The sequence below is a fragment of the Oncorhynchus tshawytscha genome, linkage group LG23 (assembly GCF_018296145.1).
Source record: "Oncorhynchus tshawytscha isolate Ot180627B linkage group LG23, Otsh_v2.0, whole genome shotgun sequence".
NCBI lineage: Eukaryota > Metazoa > Chordata > Actinopteri > Salmoniformes > Salmonidae > Oncorhynchus > Oncorhynchus tshawytscha.
This window is the reverse complement of record NC_056451.1, coordinates 25,259,597-25,265,818: the sequence shown is the minus strand read 5'-3', so window position 1 is coordinate 25,265,818 and position 6,222 is coordinate 25,259,597.

The following is a 6,222-nucleotide window of genomic DNA, read 5'->3' as shown; positions in this document are numbered from 1 at the left end:
AAATAGTAAAAAAATAAAGAAAAACATTGAATGAGTAGGTCCAAACTTTTGTCTGGTTCTGTGTAGATACAGTATGTATATATACAGTTGAAGTCGAAAGTTTACATACACCGAAGCCAAATACATTTAAACTCAGTTTTTCACAATTCCTGACATTTAATCCTTGGTGAAATTCCCTGTCTTAGGTCAGTTAGGATCACCACTTTATTTTAAGAATGTGAAATGTCAGAATAATAGTAGAGAGAATTATTTATTTCAGATTTTATTTTTTTCATTACATTCCCAGTGGGTCAGAATGCACTCAGTTACATCCACTCAGTTAGTATTTGGTAGCATTGCCTTTAAATTGTTTAACTTGGGTAAAACGTTTCGGGTAGCCTTCCACAAGCTTCCCACAATAAGTTAGGTGAATTTTGGCCCATTCCTCCTGACAGAGCTGGTATAACTGAGTCAGGTTTGTAGGCCTCCTTGCTTGAACACACTTTTTCAGTTCTGCCCACAAATGTTCTATAGGATTGAAGTCAGGGCTTTGTGATGGCCACTCCAATAACTTGACTTTGTTGTCCTTAAAGCCATTTTGCCACAACTTTGGAAGTATGCTTGGAGTCATTGTCCATTTGGAAGACCCATTTGCGACCAAGCTTTAACTTCCTGACTGATGTCTTGAGATGTTACTTCAATATATCACATAATTTTCCTACTTCATGATGCCATCTATTTGTGAAGTGCACCAGTTTCTCCTGCAGCAAAGCACCCCCACAACATGATGCTGCCACCCCCGTGCTTCACTGTTGGGATGGTGTTCTTTGACTTGCAAGCCTCCCCCTTTTTCCTCCAAACATAACGATGGTCATTATGGCCAAACAGTTCTATTTTTGTTTCATCAGACCAGAGGACATTTCTCCAAAAGTACGATCTTTGTCCCCATGTGCAGTTGCAAACCGTAGCCTGGCTTTTTATGGCGGTTTTGGAGCAGTGGCTTCTTCCTTGCTGAGCGGCCTTTCAGGTTATGTCGATATAGGACTCGTTTTACTGTGAATATAGATACTTTTGTACCTGTTTCTTCCAGCATCTTCACAAGGTACTTTGCTGTTGTTCTGGGATTGATTTTCACTTTTCGCACCCAAGTACGTTCATCTCTAAGAGACTGAACGCATCGCCTTCCTGAGCGGTATGATGGCTGCGTGGTCTCATTGTGTTTATACTTGCGTACTATTGTTTGTACAGATGGACGTGGTACCTTCAGGCATTTGGAAATTGCTCCCAAGGATGAACCAGACTTGTGGAGGTTTACACATTTTTTTTGAGGTCTTGGCTGATTTCATTTGATTTTCCCATGATGTCACTGATTTTGAAGGTAGGCCGTGAAATACATCCACAGGTAGTTTGTTAACAAGAACAAGAATTTAACAAGAAATTTGTGAAGTAGTTGAAAAACAAGTTTTAATGACTCCAACCTCAATGTATGTAAACTTCTGACTTCAAATGTATATATATATTAAGGCTCTCTGTCTGTTATGGATATTACGACAGCACAAGCAAGACAGTCTACACACGAAATCTACACATTGCATTTGGACAAAACTAGCAGCATTTTGTGTGAAAATCCGGAACTGCGGAACACTTCATGTTTTGTGGATAAAATAAAAATGTACAGAGATCCATTCCTGACAGGCTGATCAGATTAGCTTTCAGCCTCAGAGCTTGATAAGATTTAATAGCAGCTTTAGAGGCTGATAATTCAGGATGCTGCTTTCTTGGCTGTTTCATGAGTAATGGAGTAATGGAGGCATATTAGCAGTCAAAGTGCCTTATAGGCTGATACATACATATGATATGGGTGGGTGAGCTCTATTCCTGCCATGCTGATCAGATTCAATAGCAGCCTCAGAGGCTCATAAATCATGATGCTACCATTTATGGTTCCATGTTGACTCAATTAACCACATCCTTCCTCTTTGCCGTAGTTAACTCTTGCATATTGTGTCATTCTTAATCCCCCAGTGGGTCAGAAGTTTACATAAACTCAATTAATATTTGGTACTAAAGTTCTACAATGAAAAAACAATGTAGTATTATTTAGGTTTAGCTGTGTATGGCCTGTATGTCCCATCCCTCTCTGCCTGGGTGTAACTGTATGCACTTTATCCCTTCAGTCACTCCATACCAAAAGCTAGAGCTCCTCTACTTCACTGAGCCTGGGGTTCCAGAATTCCTACAGTCCTACAGGAACCCAGTCTACTTACAGCTCCTGCAAGACTGGGTTTATTTGATTTGAACCAGTCCAGTCTATTGTTGATTTAGGGATAATGTTAATGAGGAAATCTGATGATCAAGATTTGGAATTCGGCCAACCCTTTTTATCACAAGACACTTAAAAAATATATATATATTTCCCTGTTTATATCATGGAACAAAAGTATAACATAAAGAAAGGGTGTGTGGGTGTCTTTGAATAACACATTCCTTGTATAGTGCACTGCTAGTCCTGGCCATTGGTAGTGGGAATAGAGTGCCATTTCAGATGTACATACTCATTGCCAACATGTTTATGTAGTAGAAGGATGCCATGGCAACCGAGACTGGTCCTGAACCGGAAGACTAACATGTCAATCCGCTTGTTGATGAAGGTCCTTCTGAGATAGGCACTGCTCAGATGTCTTAATCAGGTCATGCTCAGTTGTTTGGGAGTTGAGGTGTTTTGCAGATGAAACCATGAAAAGCCCATCTCAAGTCAGCCCTCTAGATCAAGCTCGATGTCTACTCTAGGGGGTATGCTCTTTTAAGAGCATCTTTCAGAATGTTGCAGATAGAAATGTAATGCATAGAGTAATATACGATGCCACCCTCTTGAATAATATATGGTTAGTCCACGTTGTACATTCTTACAGTATTTCTATCGGCATTCTGCATGTTGTGTTTCACTTAATATTCCCTAATTAATTTGTGCTTTGTAAATATTTTTCTACTTGTTTAGATAAACCATACTGTCAGATAGTAATCAGTCTTACATACCAGATGATCCTCAAGGGACCTCATCTCATTCATGATTATGGGGCGGCAGGGTAGCCTTGTGGTTAGAGTGTTGGACTAGTAACCGAAAGGTTGCAAGTTCAAATCCCCGAGCTGTCGTTCTGCCCCTGAACTGGCAGTTAACCCACTGTTCCTAGGCCGTCATTGAAAATAAGAATTTGTTCTTAACTAACTTGCCTAGTTAAAAAAAATAATAATAATTTTTTTATCATGCACTAAATATCTATGGACTATAGCAGCACAGCTGCAGGAAGTAGGGGTGCTGAGGGTACTGCATCACTTGATGAGAATTCAGAATAAGAAAAACATTTTCCACAAGAGTCTGGGCCTTTATTAGTCCTGGACCTTTACTAGTCCTGGGCCTTTATTAGTCCTGGGCCTTTACTAGTCCTGGGTCTTTACTAGTCCTGGGCCTTTACTAGTCCTGGGTCTTTACTAGTCCTGGGCCTTTATTAGTCCTGGGCCTTTACTAGTCCTGGGTCTTTACTAGTCCTGGGTCTTTACTAGTCCTGGTCCTTTACTAGTCCTGGGCCTTTACTAGTCCTGAGCCTTTTTCTAGTACTGCCCTTTATTAGTCCTGGGCCTTTATTAGTCCTGGGCCTTTACTAGTCCTGGGTCTTTACTAGTCCTGGGCCTTTACTAGTCCTGGGCCTTTACTAGTCCTGGGCCTTTACTAGTCCTGAGCCTTTTTCTAGTCCTGCCTTTACTAATCCTGCCTTTACTAGGCTTGGGCCTTTACTAGTCCTGGGCCTTTTTCTAGTCCTGCCCTTTATTAGTCCTGAGCCTTTACTAGTCCTGGGCCTTTACTAGTCCTGGGCCTTTACTCGTCCTGGGCCTTTACTAGTCCTGGGCCTTTACTAGTCCTGGGCCTTTACTAGTCCTGAGCCTTTTTCTAGTCCTGCCTTTACTAATCCTGCCTTTACTAGGCTTGGGCCTTTACTAGTCCTGGGCCTTTTTCTAGTCCTGCCCTTTATTAGTCCTGAGCCTTTACTAGTCCTGGGCCTTTACTAGTCCTGGGCCTTTACTCGTCCTGGGCCTTTATTAGTCCTGGGCCTTTATTAGTCCTGGGCCTTTACTCGTCCTGGTCCTTTACTAGTCCTGGGCCTTTACTAGTCCTGGGCCTTTAAAAGTCCTGGGCCTTTAAAAGTCCTGGGCCTTTTTCTAGTCCTGCCTTCACTAGTCCTGCCTTTACTAGTTCTGGGCCTTTACTAGTCCTGGGCCTTTACTAATCCTTGGCCTTTACTAATCCTTGGGTTTTATTAGTTCTGGGCCTTTACTAGTCCTAGGCCTTTACTAGTACTAGGCCTTTACTAGATGACAGATATCTGTAGGGTGGGCAATTTTTTTACAGAGAGTCCTGAATAATAATGAGTGAGAAAGTTACAAAGGAATAATTATTATACCACCCAGAAAATGTAGGGTTAGCATGTCTTGGGGGTATGATATTTGTGCGTCTGTAACGCTCAATCATGGGCTCAAAATAATCTGAAACACAACCAAACAAACAGCAAATGCATCAAACAAGTTTGTAGAGTCGCAAGCTTGATGTAATCATTGCGTGCTATGAATATGGGACCAAATACTAAACCTTTTACTACTTTAATACTCATGCAGTGGATTCGGACCCATTGACTTTCCCACATTTGTTTTACATTACAGTCTTATTCTAAAATGGATTTAACCCCCCCCATCAATCTACACACAATACCCCATAATGACAAAGCAAAAACAAGATTTTAGACATTTTTGCTAACTTATTAAAAACACAAAACTGAAATGTCACATTTAAATAAGTATTCAGACCCTTTACTCAGTACTTTGTTGAAGCACCTTTGGCAGCTATTACAGCCTAAAATCTTTCTCTCTGCCTCATGGCAAAATGTGTAGATGTGTAGCAAACTTGCTTTAAAACTATAGGCTGGTGAGACCATCCTGAAATCTCCAGAGCTTCCACTGTTCTGCCTACAGTTTGAATCCACAAGTGAACCAGAGTGGAAGCTCGCGAGTTCAACATGGTAATGAGAGTGTACTATGACTATGAATTTGAAAGAGTAAACATTTCTCCTACGTCATTCTTCAGCATTATGTGGCAGGGCTACCATTTATGTTTCCATTAGGACTATGGAGTGCACCATTAAGTTGAAACAATATTATGTTACACAATATCAGATGCGTAACTTACTGTACTGCAATGCTTCAGAGACACCATTCCTCTTATCACAGCGTTCCTTGCTGATGAATCATTAAGTTTTCCTCCATCTTGTCTTATTAGCCAATGATGTACTGCCTGAGAGAGAAAATAACTTTTCTGCTTTTTTAGACCCTTCTTACATTTTCTTGTTATTCCAACCTTTCTTTGGACTAAATTACTGTTCCAATGGCTTCCAACTTGCAATCCCCCTGGTCCTATGTAAACCAATCAGCCCGGCAAGCATGTCCATATGTAAATATGTCAATGAATCATTGTGACACTGAATTTTGAAAGGAGGCTGTCAGATAATTTCATAAAAATTACTTGTGCCACATGGAACCAGCAAAGTAACACTGCAGACTGTGGGACAACTGAGGGGTTGTCCCACAGTCCAACGGTCAGGGAGGACAGGACACCACCTCTCAACACACTCTCTAACTCTTCAGAAGTCAAATCTCGTACACCCAAGTACTGCAGCTGCCAACACAACATCTATTTTCTGTGATTGACATTCCATTTCTGAGGTAGAGTTGATGACCATTGCTATGAATGCTAAGAAGCCCACCTTACTGAAGCATATATCACTCCTTGGCCTATTCCTCTGTGCTGGTACAGATCTACTACTCACAGGCATACCACTGGAAGTAGGGGTGCTGAGGGTGCTGCAGAATATAAAATACAAATGTAACTTTTTTTTGTTCCACAAAATTAGTGCACTGGGCCTTTAATAGTCCTGTATTAGCGGATATATCCATCTGCAGAACGAGTTCGAGCAAAAAGAATTCTCCAAGAATTGAACTCCCGCTGGGCAAAACTTATCTTTATCATAACCATGTCCATCAATGCAAGGCTCAGCTTGCGAGATCCTCACCACACCTTCCACCTCACTTAAATCTCCCTCATTCACTTCCAGTTCACTTCCAGAACTCGGTCTGGTGGACAGCGCACCCTGTTTGTACTTGACCCCAGACTTCTTCTACACACCATCTTCATCTTCA